Source organism: Triturus cristatus, chromosome 7, assembly GCF_964204655.1.
Source record: "Triturus cristatus chromosome 7, aTriCri1.1, whole genome shotgun sequence".
NCBI classification, from domain to species: domain Eukaryota; kingdom Metazoa; phylum Chordata; class Amphibia; order Caudata; family Salamandridae; genus Triturus; species Triturus cristatus.
The window spans coordinates 920,900,530-920,923,890 of record NC_140590.1 but is presented as its reverse complement, the minus strand read 5'-3'; positions in this window follow the sequence as shown (position 1 = coordinate 920,923,890).

Sequence of the window (23,361 nt, the reverse complement as noted above, 5' to 3'; positions counted from 1 at the left end):
TGCTAGGAAGTTCTTGGTGTTGTTGACATGACTTAACACACTATGCTGATGTAAAGGAGACTGATAAGTCCTTCCAATCAATAAAAGGATTATGCCGACGGAGCCAGGGAAGGCCTGACAATACAGGAAACTGTGGGGACTGGATTAGGTCAAAAGAAATCTTTTCACATTGGGATTTTTTTTATCACAAGAGTGATTTCAATGGTGATATACTTAATGGGACCTGATTTAAGATTACTGCTTTCAATAGTTTTAACATGCTCCCAAGCAGGCTTATTGATAAAAGGAATGTTCTTGCTCTTAGCCCAGGAAAAATACATGAAATTACCAGTAGCATCACTTGTACGTCCAGAGACCTCTGTTCCCACCTCAATTGTGACTACAAAAAAAATGATGAGGAGCGGTATGATTCTGAACTTCAAGTTGTAAGATAATTAGCCCTGAACCACCCGAAGTCTCTGTCTTGTCAGACTCCAGGCCCAGGAGTTTGCCAGCCCTTCATTCTTCTGTGGTTTCACTGGACAAAATCTAAGGAAGTTCCCTTGTTTTCTGCAGTATAGACATACCCTTTTCTCAAGTCTTCTGTCCTTTTCTTCTTCACTAAGGGGACTTCTTATACTGCCTATCTGCATAGGGTCTGGGTCTTCTATCTCCTCGGTCTCCTATCTTTTTTCTTTGCATATTACTGTGCGCACTTCTGGATGACCTTTCTCCTTTTTTAGTTCACTAATTTGGTGGTCTAACTTCATCACCAGGTCGATAAGAGCATCGCAGGACTCAGGGGGATCTACTACTTGAGCTAAAAGGTGCTTTAATTCATATTTGAGCCGCTTATAGAATAGGTCACTGCGGTTTTCTTCTGGCCAACCAAACTCAGCCACATATTCTGTTGAAAGTACTAATATATGTCATCAGATCTTTTGTTCCTTGTTTTAGGTTTAACAATTCTGTGTCGATAGAGTGCTTAAAAGAATGCTTATCAAATAATATCCTTAAGACTTCTTTAAACACTGTGTAATTGTATAATAGTGGGTAATTTCTTTCTATCAATGGAATGGACCAGCTTGCCACAGTACCCCCCCAGACAGGATAATACAAACGCCACTTTGGCCTGCTTGGAAGGAAAACAGGAAGGTTCACACATAAAATGTAGCTGGCATTGACTAATAAAGGTGGAAAATTTGAAGTGTCTCCCATAAAATGTTCTGGAGGGGCCAATGGAACAGTTGGGGGTGGACTGTTACTTGTATTACAGGGTCCTGGAATTAGAAGAGGTGGTAGGGGACAGGAATTGATTTCTAGCACCATCAGTCACACCTCCCCAAACTAGATTCAGGTCTTAGTTCCTGTTGTAATGAGTCTACTCTTAAGGCCAGAGCTTGAGTCTCTTTCTGCAAATTCCCAATCATGTGCTAAATCAGTAAGTGAGACCCGAGTTTCATCCATTTCACTAGGGCAGAAAGGAATACGTAGGCTTCGCGTTCTGTCAGGATTACTTACGATTCCGCAGGAGTGATATGACAGATGATAGATCCCTACTCCCCACCAGTTGCTCACCGCACCCAATTACATCAAAGTGCCAGTTGTAAACTAGGGTAGAAGGGAAGAAACCAAAAGGAAAGTGTTGACCCGCATTCTCAATCTCGGGAACAAACTCAGGGGTTTTAGATATGCTCTAAAGGAAAGGACAGAATAACAGAAGCATTTCACATGCAAAAGAGAAGGCAGAATAATGAAGAATGTATGTTTACTAAACTACCTCGAAATGTCTCTTCTTCCACCCAATTCTTGCTCAACTGGCTCTGGTTTTCTGTGGAAAAGAGAGAAAGTGGCATGATAGCATTGCAAAGGCTGAGAATCAAGTAGCAGGAAGGAAAATGTGAACTATGTAAAAGAGAATGCAATATATATATACATATATAAATACCTGAATCAGTCTTGATGTGGTTCTTGGAGAGAGAATGTTTCTTCAAAAATAAACAGCTTTAAAAATATATAAAAAATTCCCTTCTTATTGGCACGCGTGAATATAGTTGGCAACAAAAGGAGGCTGTTCTTCACGGAGCAAGACTACTCTGCAGATACGGGCAGCTCAGCAGATAAGTATTTTGCCTTGTTATATATATATTTTGCTTTAAGCCTGACACAAACAATAAGAAATTAAATTGTCTTCTTTTTAATTTCTCCCCTTGTTATTATTTTCAGGGAAGATTACTTGAGTGCTCCAAATACCACCGCGACCTAGGTTCCAATGGGAGGGAAACTGGAGCAATAGTGACAGTTGGGTGACGCCGCCGGATGTGAGAAAATATCACCTCCCCAGCCCAGGATGAGAGACAAAATCACTCCCGCAGCCCAGAAATTAAAGAAAGTAACTGGAACTCACCGCCGCTGCCATTGATGAAGTCCAGTGGGAGGTTGCCGCCGGACTGGAGATGCGGGAGTTCACCATCACCGCAGCTGCTGAAGTCAGGTGAGCATCGAGGAGAATAAACACCGAAAGACGCCAGAGGAGCGAATGTAGCCCGCCGTATGTAGATTTGAAGTATGTCAGTGGGGCCATCCACCATTACACTAGAACGCGAAGCATTCTGGTGTTAGAGGCAAGGGTATTTGTAGCTCACTTCTATGCATGCTGCTGCACAGGGAGTGGCAGGCACACCAGGAGCTCAACATAATCTCAACTCCTTCCCTATCTCTTCACTTAGACATACGCATGAATCATTGCCTTATTCCTAACATATGCTGTATTCTCTTGATTACAGCTATGCTTCCATTGAATAAAAACATACAAGTCCCAAAATAGACACACTCTTTTATACACCTTAATTTGAAGTGAAGCTGCTTTAAAAGCCATTACCTCCTCGTTAGTCTTCCTCGCCACATGACTAACAAAGTGAGCTTCAGCTCCACACCAGAACCCTCCAAAGCAAAAAGTCAGCCTCCCATGCCTCCCATCCCTTCCCAAGATGGCCGACCCAGTACACCCATGACCTCTATAAGAGGCGGGCAGGCCCAACCCATCAGCCTGTTTTTTTTGTTCTGCGCTGCAGATTCTCCAGAGCGTCTGATCAGGTAAGTTGCTGCTCTAGTGGGTCCCTGTGCCCTGGGGGGAGGCCCTGCTCCAGCGGGCTCGCTCTCTGGTTCCCCTGCCTTCTAGCCCTCGCACTGTCCCTTTGTGGTTCGACGCTCTGCTCTAGCGGGCTTCTGGTGCTGGCGGGCTCTTGGGAGTTTTTTTTGCCCTGCGCCCTCTCCATTCCTTGCTTTGTGCCCTGCTTAAGCGGGCTTTTGTTTTGGGTGGTGTGCTGTGGGCTGTCACGTAGTGGCTGTTGCCTCGTCCTGTGACTCTTACTCTCCTGGTTCACGGTGCATTTTCATGCCTCGCGGGGCTTCATTTTCACCCTGCGACCGGCCGGCGGCCTCTCCATTTGTGCCCTGCTTTAGCGGGCTTTGTTGGGGGTCCTGCTGTCACGGAGTCGCTGTGGCCCGATGATGTGCCTCTTGCTCTCTTGGTTGTTTGTGCGGTGTGGGCCTCCCTGCCTCGCATGCCTCGCGGGGCTTCCTGATTTCCTCCGACCGGCGTGCTCTCCCCCGACCCGTCTGGTCTCAGTTGGATACAGAGGAGGGGGGGGGGGGGTTGCTGCCTGCTGTCGGGCTTGGTAGCCCTGCGCTTTCCCTTGCTTTGCTTTTCGCTACATGCGTTCGAAGCTCGTTGGGGGGAGGAGTTGGCCTCTCGCTTGGGGGTTCCCCTCTTTCCCTTGGCCCGGGTCCTGTCCACCTGTGAGCCCCCGTCCATTCTTGCAGACGTGCCCCCGTGTCCCGGTCTCCCCGTTGTGATTCACGTGTAGTCCCGGGCTGGGCTTACCTTCGGGGGCCGGGGCTGGTGCATCCACGGCGCTCCGGGGTCTACGCGTGGGTTTTCGCGGTGGTCTGCGGCTCTGTGGGTTGTGTCCGGACTGCTGCCTTCTCCTCCTGGTTTCCGGCTGGCGTTCTCTGGTCCGCCTCCTCGGGCGGGTCCTAGCTCCCCCGGCTTCCGTCTCTGTTTCGGATAGGGGTCCGGCTGACGGGCTTCCTCCCTCGTGGCTGCTGTGGGTGGGGGCCCCACGGTTGCGTTGGTACCGGGTGCTGTGGCTGGATGGTGTCTCTTGTGCCTGTGGTTCTGTATAATCTCACAGGAGAAGGTTTCGTGTCCCGCATACGCTGTCGATGTGTCTTGAGTTGACATTCTTTCGTTTTGGCCCGGTGTTGGCCGGCGGGGCACTTCCTCTGATCTGTGACCTCCGTTCCCTCCTGGGTTTCCGGTTGCCTTTTTTTTGGATCCTGGTTGCTGTGGCCTTCGGGGTTTTCGGGAGCTGTGAGCGCGGGCTTGTCTGCTGGGCCTACGGCCATGCCGCCCTGAAAGCGCCTGATCTCGTCTGATCTCTGGAGTTAGGCTGGGTCGGGCCTGGTTAGTACCTGGAGGGTTGCCCCTGTTCTGCTTTGCCTTCCTCGGGCCGCTGGGGTGGTATCCCCTCCTCCTCCTGATCCGTGGTCCGGTGGGCGTCCCTTGCACCTTCCTCCTCGTCGCTGCCTTTGTGTGCGTTGTTTCGCGCTCCCGTGCTCCTGTTGTGGCAGGTGTCACTGTTCTCGGTTGGGGCCTGTGGTGCGTGTTCGCTTCTCCTGCATCCTTCCGTGGGCTCTGGTGGTTTTTACGCTGGAGTGGCGTGGTGTGCTTTGACCCTGTTTCCTTGTGCTGGCCTCGTCCGTGCGCTCCTTGCCGCTGGTTTCAGCTTTCTGGCTGTGTGGGTCTGGTGCCACGTGCTGTGACTCTGTGGTTGATCTCCTTCCTTGGGTGGCTGTCCCCCTTCGTCTGGTTTGGTGTGGCCCCCCGGCTGTTCTTGTCTGGGTTGTGTACCCGGCTGCTGGTCTTCCGTGGGGTCGGTTTTGGGCTCCTTCTGCCTTGTCTGTCGGTGCTTGCCTGGTCTGTCCGTTGGGGGTCCTCCCCGTCTGGTTGGTCCTGGGGCTCTGTGGGGTTTTCCCGCTTTCGCCTGTTTCCCGTGGGTATCCCTTTCGGTGGGGCGTTTGGCTCCGGTCCCGGGTGTCCCTGGTTCAGTTCCGGGTGTCCCCTGCCTCTGGGGTTGGCTCTTCTTCTGCCCTGTCTGCCCATGTGGCCGGTGGTCTTTGTGTTCCGGTCTCCCCTTCCCGGGTGTTGGGGTCCTCTCCTCCTGTGGGGCGTGCTTTGGTCCCTGCTGGGTCGGTTTTTCCGTTTTTGGCAGTGTATCGTCACCTTCTGTTGGCCATTCCTGGTTTGGTTTTGCCCCTGCCTCACAGGGGCTCCTTGGGGCTCTTGCCTCGGTCACTCGCTGCCTGTGTCCCGGGTGCTGGTTCGCGCCTGGGCTTGTTGGCCTGGCCTGGATGTTTCTCCTGTTGGTGAGGCCTACGGCTTGTGGTTTCATGTCCTGCCGCGTTTTTCTTTGTTGCCCCTTGGGGTTTTTTTTCCTTGCGCTCTGCTTGTGGTCGTCCGAGGCTGCTGGTTTTTCCGGTTCTCTCCAGGCCTTGTGGGCTTTTCCACCTAGGGTCTTGGGTTTGTGTCCCGGGGTTGGTTGGTTTTGCCTCCCGGGTGATCGCCTCGGCTGCTCCCTTGTTGCGCCTGTTGCTGGGGGATTTTGCTTGTCCTCTGCACTGGGCTGTGTTGCTCGTGTGTTCTGCATTCCCCTTCCTTCCGGGTCCGTGGTGCTTCTTGTGCTTAGGTCCCCTGGTGGGTGTTTGCCTTCCTGTTTGGGGCTTGGCCTTGGTCATCTTCGATGGCCTTGCTGGCGGGGGCACTTTGCTGTGGTTTCCTGTGTCCCCCGGGGTCTGTTCTGCCTTGCTCCTGCCTGGGCTCTTTCGTTGCTGTCGCGTTCCCGTCCGGGGATCCTTTGGGTGGCTGCGGTCCATGTCCCTCCTGCCTCTCCTTGCTGGTGGGGCTTGGGTGCCCTTCGTTTTGTTGTTCGGGTTGGATGCTGGTTTCCTTTTCTATGCCTCCTCCTGTTCTTGCGGCTCCTGCCGGTCTGGGTTCCCTCGGGTTCCTTTTGCTTCTGCCACTGATTGCCTCCGGTTCTGGTGACTTTTGTTTTCTTCCCCCCTCCGGTCCTTGGTTTGGGGGTGGTTCATCTCTCTCGCTGTCGGTGGTCCACCGTGCGCGTTGCTGGGCTTTGGTCGGCCTGGGTCTCTTGCTGCTGTGGCCTTTTTTGTTGGGTCTCTGTGGTGTGACTGCCCTCTGTTTCTTCTTTCCCTGTGGGGCTCCGGTGGCTCCCGGGCTGTTTGGGTCCGCTTTGGGCTGTCCGTTGGGCGGTCTTTGCGTTTTTTGACCGGCTTGATGCTTTCTGTTTGTGGGCCTGTTTTCGGTTGCCTTTTGGTACCGTGTGGTCTGGTGCCTTGCCTTCTCTGTCCTCCTTTTTCCTTGGTGGGCGGATTTTCTGGCGGCACTTCTTGTCTGGGGGGGTCCGGGTTTTCGGCCCTTCCGGTGTTTTTCTGTTCCGGGCTGGTTCCTCCTGCCCGTGGTTGCCTCTCTATTGGAGTGGTTTCTCCGCTCGTTGGTCTGTTGGGTTTGCCCTCTCTCATGGGTTTCCCTTCTGGTCCATTGGTTCCTTGTGAGTTTCCATGAAGCCGCTTGGCTTTGGTATGTGCTCACTTTGTTAGTCATGTGGCGAGGAAGACTAACGAGGAGGTAATGCCCCGATTACTTACCGGTAATCTTCATTACTCCGAGTATAGTCTTCCTCGCCACATGAGTTCCAATCCCTCCCTCCCTGTCTGGCTATCGGCTTCATGTTTATGCTTGGTAGTTTCAGGCTGATGGGTTGGGCCGGCCCGCCTCTTATAGAGGTCATGGGTGTACTGGGTCGGCCATCTTGGGAAGGGATGGGAGGCATGGGAGGCTGACTTTTTGCTTTGGAGGGTTCTGGTGTGGAGCTGAAGCTCACTTTGTTAGTCATGTGGCGAGGAAGACTATACTCGGAGTAATGAAGATTACCGGTAAGTAATCGGGGCATTACCCCTTATTTTTTCAAATGTCCTTTGATATTTATACCTTTACACCCTGGGTGCACTCCCAGAGTATTTGAGCTTGCCTCTCACCAACTACTCAAAATACACACTTGAGAATGCATTTCTGCCTTGCCCCTCTAAGGTGCTACTGTTTTGGCCGAAAAGAGAGTGAATGCAATGTGGGATGCAGATGTTGTGACCACGCAGAGGAGTCCTTATTAACACATGTGATCTGCATATGTAAGACCTTAAAACTAAGGGTGGGCGTAGTTCGCGAAGTAGCACTTCGCGAAGCTACGCAAAGTGAAGTTCGCACTACGCGAGCTACGCGTAGCACTTCGCGAACTACGTAGTAACATGTTCGCACTGTGCAAGATGTTGTTTTCAATGATTGCACAGTGCGGACAAGCAACCGGCACTGTGCAATCATTGAAAATGGCATCTTGCACAGTGCGAGCTGTAGTTTTCTGCTGTTCGAGTAGATTTTTACTCGAGCGGCAGCTTTCTCAACGCGAACTGGTAGTTTCTCATCGCGAGCGGTCGCGAGCGGTCGCGAGCATACACGACCCCTCGCAATGAGAAACCTCGCGTTGGGAATCTCGCCGGGAGGTTTATTTTCCATGCTCGCGATCGCCAACTTGATGTTGCTGATCGCGAACAAGGAAAAAGTCTCGCCGGGATGTCATTTTGCTTGCTCGCGGTCGCCAACTTGACGTTGAGGACCGCGAGCAAGCAAAAAATGACCGCAGCACTACGCAACACTACGCTACGCGTGTTCGCACTGTGCTACGTGCAGTTCGCGTAGTGCGAAGTAGCGCGAACTTCGCAAACTACGCGAGCGTAGCGTAGTGCTTCGCCCAGGCCTACTTAAAACCCTAAAGGCGCCAATTGCTTCAGCCAATATTTCGACCCTAAATGTGAGGAGTTGTTTGGCAGTCGTTTTAAATTGCTTAAAAGGTGAATTAAGTTAGCTATCTGGGCAGTTTTGAAAGTTCTTGAAAGAAGCTACCTGCAATCCACAATGAACATGAGGGATTTTAAAAGGAAGATGAGCATACCTGCATATTCAATAGTGCACGAAGCACTTTCTCTTATTGACATGGAGCATTTTTCACGTCTGTGGGTCAGTTATGATGGGACTAATAAGGAGGTATAATGAGGAGATGATATAGGCTTGGTCCATTAAGTCCAATGAAGCACAATGCACTTTTTGTATGGAGCACTTTGAGCCGTAGGTATGTATGATGGGTACCTGTTTGGCTCAGTGGAATAATTGTACATTCCGCACTTTATCTGCATGGAACACTTTACACCTTGAGGACGTATGTGGTCTGAACAATGATAATGATCAGGATGGTGAGAGGATATTGTGGATCACAATGGTTCACTGTGTAAGAGTTGACAGTGGACAAGGTTAATGGACAGCGTTTTGTCTTGATGGAGCAATGGAGTAGGATGCACTTTCTTTGCATTGAGCATTTTAGAACATGGACCCGCATTGCTCTATTGAATGAATAAATGAATTACATTTTTTAATTTGCATAATTACTTTTTTAAAGTTACATATTAGAAAGGACCCTGTTGCTCTATTGTGGTGAATGATTAGGTGACATGACTTATAATATTATTTTAAGATATTTGGGAGGCAGATTTGGTGAAAAAGACATTAGAGGGGCACCGTATGGGGACACAGTGTGATGGTAAGACTACACAATGTAATGACATTTTACCTCCTAGGAGAGACGAATACACGTATACATCTTCCTCCATTTATTTTGTTTCAATTTTTTTTATTGTGCTTTTTAATTTGCTTGCGTGCTGAGATGTAATGAGTTTAATTAATCGAACATTAACAAAAATTCAAATCAATAGCTTTTGGTACAATAAAAGAAATGAAAATCGATCCTATTGTAAGTTACTGCTTTCTGGATTTCGTAATAAGCCCTTGCTCAGGCAGTGTCATATCTCGTTCTGTATATGTACATTTTGTCCTTCGGGCCATCTAAAATTAACTTTCTGTGTTAACATGGTATGTTAAGGGGCTTGGTAGCTAAAGATGGCGGACGCTTGAGCTCGCTGCTCAGCACCGGCCCGCCACTTATCTTGTTCTATCCATCGCAGACCCGGCCCATGATAATCGGTGGAGTGCACCCCGAGTCCAGGGGGAGCCACAGTAGGAGTGGGTCGCTGCCCATAAGCCGGGAGTGCCCAGACGGCTTGGGTTTAAAGATCCGGGACTCAGACCTACACTTCCAAGATGGCGACGAGTTGCCTCTGTTCAGAAGAGACGTAGAGGCCCAGAGCCACAGTGGGGCACTCGAACTGCCTGCACTTGGGAACACTGGACACTATCTGACCCACTGTGTGCATCCCGTGGCCCTGAAGGGGGGACTGCGACACCAAGCTGAATGGCCCGTGGAGTGGTGGGGCCTTCAGAGGGCGTAATCTCGCTGTGGTGTAGAGGGGGCGGGACCCGAATACATCCTGCTGTGGCACTGGAGGTGCCTATGGCCCTGGTGGGCCTGGACGCAGACATATCTGTGAAGCAGACCAGGGGAGAGTTGATTGGTGGAGTGGAGGAACGATCAATACAGGTGTGGTGAGTGGGGACAGCTGACACTCTGGGCCTAAGTTGGGACCCAGTGAATGGTGTGAGGCTGGGTGTGGCTGGGCCTGTCCCCCTACGTGCTTCCCTTTTCCTGTGGCACCGAGACACCTGGGGCCTGTCCACTGCATGATTCCTGCACCAGGATGGGGACCGCGCCGCCACACTGGTAAGTTTGTAATAGGACCGGGCACCTGTAGGGGCCGCAGAGTGGCAATAAGGAGAGGCGAGGGGTTGACGTGGTCCTCTGCGGCCCGTTGAGGGCCTACTACCCTGATGGAGCTGGATACGGGCGGGCCCACACCTGAGTGCAGAGCACGGGAACACGGACTGACATGATTGGGGACTGATCACACCTCATGGAGGAGTGGTGGACAGTGGCGGTCTTCCCTAAAAAGCATCAACTATGTGGGGCCTGGGTCGGGGCCCTGAGTAGGAAATGAAGTGAGATGTGGCTAATCCTTTATAACTCTCCTCTTCCCTGTGAGGGGACATGGGCAGTTCCCCTAATCATATATAAAACTCAAACTGTGTTGAGATTGCAGAGATGTGGGATGCCAGCCTGGAGCATGGTCGACATTGAGTACCGGTACAGCAACCTCCTCGCACTCGGCAGTAACTGAAAAACTCTCCTGCAGTTAATCAGCTGGTTGCCTTGTGGGGGTGCAGCCAGACGAAGAGCACTTTCTGGGATCCCTCACAATCTCTTTGCTCCTCTGGGTGAGCACCCGCCTGCTTGATCCCGTAGATTTTGGCCTGGCCCTGCTGCCCTAGGTCTTGGACTGTCCTGGGAGCCTGCGCAAATGAGAATACATTCTCTTGAGTTACATCTTCTATTCGTTATGCTGCAGAGACTTGGGCCAGATTAGGGGTCTGTACTAGGTTTATCCTTGCCTCGCTGTGCGACTGATAGCCTAAGCAAGTAAAGAGGACTTTGTTGTGCCCTGTTGTCTAAACCCATGTCCTGTGATCACCCCCATTTTCAGGAACACCTCAGAGAGGGGTGACCATAGGCGTAGTTTCAATAGCGGCCACTTAGCCCGCTCCATGGTCAGAGATGGGCAAGGCCAGAGCATAGCCAGCGGGAGCTACCCCGGATCAGGACGATGACTCCCGGGAACAAACACAAGGAAACCCGGGAACCTCAGTTTTGGAGGACCCAGTACAACAACAGTTGACTAGAATATTAGAAGCCATTGCAGACACCAAGGCAACATTATATCAAGATATTAGTGCTGTGTCACTGGAGTTGGGGCTCCTCAGAACAGAACATCAAAAGTTGGCTAAAAGGGTGAAAGTAGCAGAGTCCTTGATCTTAACCCTCCACAACAGGCATTTACACTCCAAGTAGCAGAATTCTCTAACAAAGCCGAGCACACTGGAGCGCAGAGCCAGAGATGTAGAGAGCCGCAATAGAAGGAATAACATTAGAGTGGTAGGCCTGCCTGAGTTAGTGGAGGGCAGAGATATGATCACCTCTTTAGAGCCTTGACTCCACTCTGGGGTCGCACCAGGGGGTCTGTCAGCATTCTACACCCTTGAAAGAGCTCATCGGGTACCAGCCTGGCTGCTTGCTCCTGGGTGCCCCCCACACCCGGTTGTGGCTAAGCTTTTACTCTATAGAGACAGAGACATACTGCTGCATAAAGCATGAACTGATGGCCCCTTTGTGGTGGACAATCGCAAGGTCTCCATATTCCCCAATTACAGACCGGCAGTCCAACGAAGACAAACCTTTTTCTTTGAAGTCAAGAAAACACTGTGGGAAGAAGCCCTACAAAACTCACTAATGCTCCCTGCTTACCTCTGTATAGTACTAGATGGGAGGAATCATTTTTGTGAAGACCCCAAGATCTCATGGGAATGGATTGAGGCTTACAGATCTGAAGGACCACTCACAGGGACAGGGTCCACTGTGGTGCCTCGAAATCAGGGACCCAACAAGAGAACCAGGAAGAGACCCAAACGGGGTTCGCAGAAGAAACCAAGTCCATCACAAACCGAAAGAGAAAGACCTGCATCCCTCCAGGCAGTGGCTGAGATTATGCAAGATAAAGGGACCCTCTTGGAAGCTGTCTCACTCTCTGTGAAGGGGACCAAGGGATTCCTCCCAAGGGGACAGTATCACCCTGCCGATGGTAACCTCGAGGACTGCAGATGAGATCATCTGAAATTGGAATACAGTCATGCAGTTTCTGGCCCCCATGATCGATGGCACCCCACAAAGTTGCTCAGGAATTTTACTGGACTGGGTCGAGAATGGGGACAGTGCGTCTCTTGTATATAACTGTTCCTCCCGAATCTGGCCGCACCCCCACAATGGACCACTCCTTTGGTTAGTTTGGCTCATTTTTGGAATCTGATGATTTATCTACAGTTTGAGTGGTTGGCTGTTGCCAGACTGCTCTGGGATCAGGGAGTTGTTGATTGCAGGTGATCCCATGGTTTGACATGTTTTGTTTTCAGGAGAGGAAATTAATCTTTTGTTCAGGGGACAGTCCAGCATGGGGGAGGAGGTGGATGGTCTCAGTGAATTATTTTTAACCATGACATCAACACACCAAACATGGAAGTTCCGAACATAAAAGGGATGGGCTCAATGATTAATTTACATAATGTGCAAAGCTATTTGAGAAGGCGGGGCATACAAGTAGCTCTATTGCAGGAGACCCATCTACTACAGGGCAAATTGGAGAATTCTCAGCTTATACCCTGGGTGTGTTAATCTGGATACCTGCGGGGTCCCTTTTGGAACAGTATGCACCTTTACAGATAGGTAGATATATGCTCTTTACAGGGAGGCTGTTCGGCTGGGATATCACGCTTGGTAGTGTATATGCCCCCAATCAAGACCAGGCGGCCTTCCTTTTAGGCCTCTCGGCCCAGATGGCAGATCTATTAGCAGGGAACTCAATACTAGGGGGTGACTTTAACTGTGTGGCAGATATTTCCCTGGGCCATTCCCATATCCTCTCCCAGGAGCCCAAACTCACGTTACAGCATTGGGGTTCCGTGACTGGAAGAATCACTGGGAGGCAGAAGATATCCGGAGGGAACAACACACGGAGGATAGAGAATATTCCTTTTTCCCCATACATCAATTACACACTAGATTGGATGCCTTCTTGTGCTCCCAGACTTTAGAGGTTCCGTCACGCATACTGAATATCTGGGACGTACTTTCTCGGACCACAGTCCATTATTGATGATTCACCAACCCCTAGGGATGCGCCCCCCTATTCCTTTAAGGAGACTCAACCTCTCAATGTTGGAGGATGTCCCCTTCAGTAAGTTTCTGGGCACCATTATTGAAACCTTCCTCCCCATTAATGCACATACTGCATCCATGGCATTGGTTGAGTGGGAGGCAGTTATGATAGTGGTATGTGGACACTGCCTGGGCCAGTCAGTTGGGGCTTCACATGGAATTGGAAGAATTAGAGGACAGACTGGGCAGATTAGATAAAAAGTGCAAGGAGCAGATGGTTCAGGCTTGATACGCTTGCAGGAAACCATGCTTATAAGAGATACCTAGATAGGGTACAGGAAGAGGAGGGCAAAGCTGGCCGCCTAATGGCATGGCTGATCAGACCAGAGACCGGAGGGATACCAATCACACATGTCCGGTCTGAGGCGGGAGTACCTGTCTTTGACCCAGAAGTATACACTGCTCATCCGTCAGTCTCATAGATGGAGCTCAGAGACTTTCTAGCTCCCCTATAACTCCAAACACTAGACAGACAGGCGAAGGAGGTGTTGGGAAGCCCAGTTATACTACAGGAGTTCAGTGAGGCTATCACAAAAATGGCCACAAGTAAAACTAGGACCGGATGGTCTCCCTGCTGACTTTTACTCGATGTACGCTTCCAGATTGGCACCGCACTTGGTGACTCTTTAAACAGAGTCCCTGAGACTCGGAAGCCTTCCTGAAACCACGCGGACCACACTTGTGATTCCGCTCCCCAAAACTACAATCTCAGCAGCCTCGGTAGTAGATTATGGACCACTTTCCATGCTTAACAAGGACTTCAAGATATTTAGCAAGATCTTGGCACTCAGATTGCTTCTCTACATGAGGACGCTAATACGTACTGACCAAAATGGGTTCATCCCGTCCCATAATACCTCCTTTAATCTGCACAGACTCTATTCAGTGGTGTATCACTCAGAGGCATGATCTCTCACACAGATGGCTATTTTATCGATTGACATGGAAAAGGCCTTCAGTACAGTATGCTGTATTGCTGTATGCTACTATTCGAGTCTATGATGCGCATGGGCCTCAGAGAGAGTTGGGTGAAATGGGTGTGGGTCCTATATGCATGTCCTACATCAAGGGATAAGATGGGCAAAACAGTATCAGCACAATATGCGATCTCACGTGGCACTCGACAGGGATGTCCTCTGTCGCCCCTTCTATTTTCTTTGGAAATTGAGCAACTAGCTGCACTGTTCCACCAGGGAGGAGAAGTGATGATGCTGACAGTAGAAGGATGAGATTATGCCCTTTCTCTATATGCGGACGACCTTCTGATTTACTTGAAGGATGCTGTGGTGGGTTTGGACAAAGCTTTACACCTTCTGGGATGATTTGAATTCCTGTTGGGCTTACGGGTCAACAAAAACAAAACCTACCTGTTTTGTGTGGCCGGCGGCCTGCCCAGATGCCAGGCCCTACCTATAGATCTTAATTGGGCACCTAACACATTCAAATACTTGGGTATTCACATCTTCCATTCTCTAGACGATCTGAGAGAGGGCAACTCAGATAGGGTGCTCCGATCTCTCCGGTCCTGCATGCTCCTTTGGCGCTCTTTGCGATTACCTTTCATAGTTAGGATTTCCCTGAGCTAAATGGTCATGTCACCCCGTCTCCTATATTTTTTTGTAAACCCCCCGATCTTAATGCCCATGGGGTGGTTTTGACAATTGGAATCCCTGCTGCAGGATCTTATTTGGGGAGATGTGTGGTGGAGAATTTCATTGAAGATGCTACCATGCGCTATGACAGTGGGGAGCCTAGGGGTGCTGAATTTCGAGCATTATCTCCTGGCTTCCCAAATGCAATGGCTGGCGCAATGGTTAGAGGAAGTGAACACGGAGGGAACATTTCCGATGGAGCCGAGCACACGCCCCAACCTCTTACTGACCAAGCTGCTCGACTCAACAATAACAGTCCCATACCGGTCGACACTGCAGACCACAGCCCTGCAGTGTTGAAAACGATGTATGGCCAAAATGACTGGGATCCCTCGATATGTGCGGGTGTTGCCTTTGGTTGGTTTGCTCCACGATGATACACGGTCTATATTCACATCCGAATAAATGACAGCTTGGACAGAGGGGAGGCTGGAGGCAGTAGATGACTGCTACCAGGAGAAAGTATTAGTTCCTTTCGAGGACCTAGTAGAAAGTTGTAGTCTTTCTCCAGGACATTTCCTGCAGTATGAAGCCCTGATCTGAACTTTTCGAAAGTTGCGGGGAATCGGATGGGAGGAACCTGAGAAGAATGCAGTACTGCACTCACTACTTACCTTAGGCACTGCTGGGCATCAGGTGAAGTGGTCCCCATTGATTGTGCATCCCTTATTCCGTTACATGCACTGAGAAGAAATGAGAATCGATCTTAGATAGAGAGCTTACTGACTTGGATTTGGGTAGAATCTTGGCATCCCCCAGGAAGATCTCCTGCAATACAAGGCTGAAATATATTAAATTCAACTTTGTGCACATGACTTGCATTACACCCCACCACCTCCAAGTTGTATACTGAGGGGAAATGCGTAGTTGCCCAATGTGTAATCACAGGGATGCAGACTTCCTACATATGACCTGGGCTTGCACAGGGTTGAATCTTTTTTGGAATGAAGTATCTAAGATGAATGATTCATTGGGGCGCAAATTAAATACTACTGTCAAGGTATGTTTGCTGGAGCTCTATCCTTGACTACCCAAGCGGAAAGTAGGGAATACATTCATAGATCTGGCTATGGCATTAGCCAAGAGGAGGATCGCAATGTCCTGGAAATCTGTCAACAGACCACTGATAGGAGCCTGGAAGTGAGATGTAAGTAGCTGGGCCAGAGCAGAGAGTACAGGAAGGAATTGAAGGGATTGAGACGCAGCCCCATAGCCGAACAGTGGAAGGAAATACTTGTTGCATGGGAACATCCGACACAGACATGTAGCGAAGTGGAAAGGAGTGGAGTTATGACCGAGTTAGAATAAAATGCACAGTTTCTGATACACAAGGAATCCCAAAATAGATGACTTCCTGGGGTACCATCACAATGATGGGGAGACTCTGGAATTAGATAATAGAGGAACGGGGCTGGACAGCTCAGGAAGTACACTAGACAGGGTGGCCCCCTGCACATCAGGAATACTGCTATCATCCCTCCTAGCGCAAATGCCCGTCACCCAAAAAAACAAGGTCTAGGCTACAGACATACCTAGATAAAACTAGAACACCTCCTTGCCATAATAACCTGCTCGCGAGTGTACACCCCCGGATAAAACCTCCGGATCTCAACACATATCACTCTCCTGTATAAATTAAGTTAAATGCTTGGTTTTAGTTATAGATTATTGTGCGCAGATGGCATTCCACAATCCCCTTTCCGAGCTAAACAGCATATTCACGACAACGACATGAGTGTATAGAGCACTTCTCATGCATTGTGCAGTCTCGACATTTGATAAAATATTGGGGAGAAATTAAATAACAGCTTGACATAGCATACTATGCAGATCCTGAGATTATGGGTTACAAGCTCAAACCTGTATGGAATGTTGCAATGTTCTACTCTAAATAGAAATGTGAAATGGGATAGAAATGTGAAATGGGACAAGTATGATGTCGAATACCTGTCTGCTCTCATGATTAAGTATTAAATGCCAATAAAAATATGTTTTGAAAAAATAATCATGGTACGTTATCACCCTTTCACCAGATTGCAACTATTAACCATGGTCATAACACAAGTCAATTCAATTCAAGTCAAAATGAATTGGTTAAGACTCCTACAGGCATCTACAAAGCAAAATAATATTACGAAAATCGTAAAAAGTCCAATAGAACACATACATAAAATATTTCTGAAAGTTTCAATAAAGATTTTATACATTTAAATACATTTAAACAGTGTTTTGATTCATAGTAACAGTAACAAGCATACAAGACCAGTTGATACGCCTTATAAAGTTTCAATCAGTTGTCGCTTTGTCTTCTTTGTAAAGTGTGCAAGCAAATCTGAAAAAGTAAATTTTGTTATGACAACTATTGTTGTTGTCAGTGGCTTCCTTGACTGCAGCATGGTAATGCCTCTAATAGAAATTGAATCCAGATCATGAGAATAATTGCAATTTAATTCTAAAGGGTGACTCTTGCACCATTGAGGTTACAAATAATAAGTTGACCTCTCATTTTAATTTAATGTATCTATCCTGCTAGAGCCTTGTTCATAGTTTCCTTTTTCTAGTGGTGTAGCCTAGGCTAAAGAGGGCTATACAGACTCCCCCCACCTCCTTTTTGCTTTCACAGTGGACTTAAAGAGGAAGCTTAAAATTAAAAGTAAGGTTCCTGCATGTTTACTGCGAGCCCACCTCTGCTCCTCAGTAGCCCCTAGCACAAATCAATTCATGTTGCTGTTCCCATGCCCTCCTGTTGACAATGTTAAATCTTCAAATTCAATGCCGGTGGCCCACACGTTTAGCCAACAGCCGTATCTTTCTTGTCACCTTGGGGAAACATCCTCTATCCATGTCCTTTCCCTATTATTTAAATGAAATATGCTCTTATGTATCATCTTTGCTTTTCTTTTTTAATTATATGTTCTGAATCTGGATTTAGAAGGGGGATTGAGGGGCCACCCATGGATGCAATCGATTCTTCCCCAGAGGTATTGGTCCCCCACGGGGAGGTGTATTTTCATTTGGGGTGCAGCATGTCTATTACAAATGAATCCACATAGAGTCCTGGCTCTCCCATGGGGTAGATGAGTGAAAGAAGCACCAGTTATTATCTGGTACTCACAATGCCCTGGCCCTCCTCAGCAGATAATTAAGGAATACAGCTTATCTCAACCCGCAGGTGTCAGGAACTCACCAGGCTCTCAAGGAGATAAAAACAGGGAACTCTGGCCTTGTTTGAATGAATGAATGAATGAATGAATGATGATATTTTATATAGCGCACAGCTACTCCCAGAGTGTCTTGGCGCTTTTAGGATCAAATGATGAGCAGAGGAAATACCTGAACCAGAGTCTCCATTACCCTCACTACTGAATAAGTATGTTTTTGTGAATTATTTAAACATCTTGTTTCAGTTATTGCTCTCAGCTGTCACAGCAGCTGGTTCCATATACCTGCATTCAATATCGTAATGGAAGATCCCCCTCTATGTTGTTTTCTGGCACAGGGTCAGGGTTAATGCCTTGAATGTTTTTTACTTACGCACAGGTAACCAATGCAGTCTCTCATGGAACAGAGATACAGATGAGTGTTTAGGGAGTTTATACAATCCCAACATGTTTTGTACTACCTGTAATCATCGAGTTAGAAATTCTGGAATGCTCAGATAAAGGACATTGGCAGACTCCAGCTGGGATAATATCAGTGCTCTAACCACTGTAACCTGTGCCTCCCAAGGGATCATCTTCAAAGATTTCTGAAGCATACGCAGAACCCACACACAGGATTTCACCACTGAGGAGACTTAGGCCTTGAAAGATACCATCAAACAACATGCCCAGGTTCCTTGCCACCTCTGTGGGGGAGGTGGAGGTGAAACATTGTTAGGCCAGGCCCTTGACCAACCTAGAGATGAATTTGGCCCAAACAATACGACTTTGGCCTTATCTGGGTTGCATTGGAGCTTATTCTTCCTAGGCCAATCAATCACCTTCGTGCTAAGAGAGTGGAGGGCTAGGCTACTCAACAGATTTGCGAGGTGCTGTCCACGAAAAGAGGATTGAGATACGGGCGATCACGGCTGCCTGACTCTAAAATGGCGGCTCCCCGGGACGGAGACACAATCTCATTCTGCTGAGCAAGACGGCCCGCTCCTCGCGGCATATGGAGTGGCGCCCTAGCGGACTGCTGCTGCGAGCGCTGGTGCCCCACTATATACCTGCTATACTGGATTGCGAAATCGCCAATTAAGGTGAGCTGGCGCGAGCTGTGGACCCCTGAACCAACGAGAGCAGACGAGCCTCCTGCGAGCTGAGACGGCCCCACTCCGGCACCTGGTGAATCAGTGAGCCGCAGGGCGTGAGTACCGGAGCTAGTGGGGATGCCGGCCGCATGCAGCTACTGAGACTTTCGCGGCCCCCCAGGTCCAGTGTGAGTGGCGCTCCCCTTAAGAATCATCGAGGGTCCTCATGAAACATTGAGGTGAGAGAGGGAGGGAGGCCCGGCCCCCGCCAGTTAAAGTGTGCAATAAACCTTGGGGCAGATTTACAATAACTGGCACATCCCTGCATATAAGCAGGGATGCGCCAGTTATTGTGCGCCACGGCTCCGCCACCATGGATGCGCCGCATTTACAATGCCGCACACCATGGGGCAAAAATGGACAGATGCGTGATGCACCTGTGACGCATAGGCAGCGCATTGCTGGAGTTGCGTCGCAAGCGCGACGAAGCTCCAGCAAGGCTCGGGGGTGCCCTATCTTCACAATGCTGCATCAATCCTTACGCCTGCTTCAAGCAGGCACAGGGTTTTGATGCAGCATGGGCTCAAAAGTGACTGAGTGAAATCTTGTAGATTTCACTCAGTCACTTTTAGGAGGCGTTCCTGCGATGGAACGCCCCCCCCGCACAGGAACGCCTACTTCTGGCGCAGGGCTTTACAACGTGACGCATCTCCCAGATGTGTCACGTTGTAAATACCCCACAGCATGGCGCTGACACAACGGCGGCGTTAAAGAGGCGCAAGGGGCTTGTAAATCTGCCCCTTTGTTCCTTACGGAGCACACGGTTGAGCCCCTCCCCCATCGGCCACATAGTCCTGGATGCCCGCATATATCTAGGGATTCCTTTTAAGCCCCAGTCTAAGTCCCTGGGGCCACTATTTATTCAAAGCTGAGGCTGATGGGAGCCTGACCCTTACATGGCCACCAGTGGTGACTTTCTTTCCCCGATCTCTTTCTTACTAAACCCTACCAGGACTGTGCCTGAACTCAAGATGGCGTCTGGATTTCACTTGGTCCATGGTTTCTGACTCACCCCTCCTATACCGTGCTATTCTGACAATCTCTGAGTACACCTGATCACTATCCTGACAGCGGAGTCCGAACATTATGTCTGACGCCCGGTGGAGCTGCTCTGTTCAGCTATTGAGGAGATCGGCCTTGGTTCATCGCCTAGACCGTCACCTGCCCAGCCGGACTTTGGGCACAGTTTTCTCCCCGCCTCCCTGTCTCGCCCATTCCCCCCTTATCGTTTTCAGTAACTCTGCTTTTATCTATCTATCTATCTATCTATCTATCTATCTATCTATCTATCTATCTATCTATCTATCTATCTATCTATCTATCTATCTATCTATCTATCCATCCATCCATCCATCCATCCATCCATCCATCCATCCATCCATCCATCCATCCATCCATCCATCCATCCATCCATCCATCCATCCATCCATCCATCCATCCATCCATCCATCCATCCATCCATCCATCCATCCATTATCCATCTGACCGATGCCCGATGGAACTACCGTGAGAGCTATAGGGGTGATTGGCTGTGGATTCCCTCCTCGCCCGTCACCTACCTAGCTGGTCATTGGGCAGACTTTCCCTTCGTCTCTCATACCGCCACCCCCTCTTCCTATCCCTTCTCACTACCCCTCTCCCCCTTTCCGCTCTATTCTGTCTCTCCCTCTCGCTCTTTAAGGTGTCACATACATTTGATGTAACGTGTAATTGTTATCATTGCTGTAACATTGTTGATCCTTATGTAAAGCGCTCTGATACCTACGGGTCTAGCCAGCGCCATATAAAACTCTTAAAAATAAATAAGAAGTGCTTTGAAGCAGCACGCAAAGGTTTCCCTTGCTGTTGCTGACTCTTCTTCATAGTTTAATAATAGCTGTGAATCATCCACATAGGAACAAGTCCTCATACCGAACGATTCCAACATGGAGGCCAGGTAAATGTTAAAGCGGATGAGGCTCAGGACAGATCCCTGGGCCCCTTCCCATCTCAGCTGCTTACCTTTTGAGGAACATGGTTTAATCCGGACAACCTGCTCTCTATCCTCCAGAAATTAGCCCAACCAACTAAGGGCCGTGTCTACCACACCCAGGAGTTCCAGCCTTTTTAACAAGATGCCGTGCTCCACAGTACCAAAGTTGCAGATAGATGTAACAGCACAAAGGCCACATTAATACCAGCGTCCACTGTCAGCTTAATTGCTTCCATAAATTCTAGTAGCGCTGTCTCATTGCTATGATGGATGCAGAAGTTGGACTCGGAAGGGTGTGGTAAATTATTGTTGTCAAGGAAAGCGTTAAATTGGGTATTTGCACACTTTTCCAAAATTTTAACTGCCACAGTCAGTAATAAAATGGGATGAAAATTGGCCGAAATCTATGGGTCTGCTGCATTGGACTTTTTCAGCAAAGGGACAACATTAGCTCTTTTCCAGGCCTTGTAGAGGAATCCCATTTGAAGTGAGGAGGAAAACAACTTGTGATATGTTGGAGCAATATTGTCAGAGACAGCCACCAAAATATGGGGGGAAATTAATCCTCAGGTGATCCAGATCTGGACCCCAATAACTGCATCTTTAGGTCTTCTGCCGTAGGAGGTATGCATATTGTTCGCTTAGTATCTGTTATCGTACTCTGTGGCAATGGATGGGGAACTGAGACTCCCCATATTGACCTTGATTTTAAGAATTTTCTTCTCAAAGAAGTGATTTTGCGGCACATGCCTCAAGGTAGGCATTTGCGAGTCCTTAATTGCGATTATTAAGGGATCGCAATTAGGCACTCTCAAAAGCCTATGCATGTAGAAATCGCTATTAAAATAGCGATTTCTAAACATTCCTTAATTGCGACTCGCAAATTGTGAGCCGCAATTACGGAATGGCTTCCTGTAGGCCCATAGGAATAAATGGGAAAACGCATGCGCAATTTGCGAGTACCAATAGGTACTTGCAAATTGCTCATGCAATTTCAAGAGTGCAAAGGTGTCAAAATTATGCGGCCCCATATAGTGAATTTGCTATTTCTAAGGGGTACATGCATTGCATTTAAAGAATCGCAAATTGCAATTCCTTAAATGCAATCACAATTTAAGAAAACGCAATAAATTGCGATTTCTTAAATTGCGATTGTCTTACACTTTGATGCATCGCAAAAGGCCTTTTTTGCGGGCGCAAAGGCCGATTTTTTGGAAATCACACCGTTTGCAAAGAACGTTGATGCATGTGCCTGTATGACCAGTGCGCATATCTTGGTCGGACACCATAAGAGGGGCCTTTTCTTGAGGCCAACAAAGCTGGAGACAATGTAAAAGATTTCCTTGCTGTCGTTTTCAGCTTCTGTAATTTACTGAGTATAAAAAGAGCAGCGTGCTATATCAATATTCCTGTGGTACACATTGAGGGTCTCTTTTTACAGCTGGTTTTATCTTCCTTGATATAATGACGACGCCACCCTCTCTGTCGAGCTTTTCACAAGCTTCTCTCTCCAGAGCCAGATCCTGAGTAAACTTTCTGGCTGAGCGGGCTAATGAAGCAAGGTTTCCATGAATGAAAACCTGCTCGGATTGAACCCTCAGTAACATTTATTAACAGTGTGCGGTAAGAATTATGCGGTAAAAGTGACTAATGTGAGGGGAAAATGCTACTGCGCAGATGTGTACTGAAGTAGGCCGCAAATACTTTTTGACTAATGAAAGTAAAAAGAACTAATGCTGCATTTACGCATGTTTCTTAACGTTTGCTAGGAAAAATATAATTAACATGGGTTGCGCATGGATAGAAGCAGCATTGGGCTGGTGCGTAATGAAAAGAGGGGGGGTGGCTTGCCAACACCCAAGATGGCCGTGCCGATGTAGAGCTCCGGCCGTCGCCGTAGCCTAATTCCCCCGTATCCGCTGCAATTATCCATTGGGATGAATCGACAAGAGACAATGAGAACATTTTGAGCGGCTCTGGTTGGTATGGGCCGGCGACAGACTTATGTGTTTTAGGGAGTCTCATAATTGGCTAGTCGCTCTGTTTTGCTCTTGGGGCATTTTTGCATGTCCGGGAATGGCTGGTGGGGCTGTGTCGGGGGGGACAGTCTAGGTATGTTGATATGCATTTGCAGTTGTGGTGTGAAGCTCTTTATGATGCTTAATATTGGGCTTGTCAGTTGGTTCTGTAGGGGGGAATTGGTGATTAATGATCTAAGGTCTTGGGATGTCTAGGCTGAGTAGCGTTCCCCTATACATAGTCGATTTGTTTTTGGGTATACAGGCACGTTACAGGGAGGCAGGGAGGGGGGTAGTGTGTAGTGGTTCCTGGGGTTTGATTGGTGTGTTTTTATTTCTTTTTCTTTTTGGCAGTCCTTTTCAAGTGGTCGTTTTTGACAGTCTACATTGTGTGAGCATTTTCATGACGGCACAAACAATTCTAGTAGGAGCTTGTGACTATTTTGTATCTAACTGCTTATCAGCTTTGCAGGGGTTTCTGCTGTGGGGAATATTTGAGAGGTTTGCTATGCTCCTCCAAGCCAGGAGGGTCTGAGGACTCTGC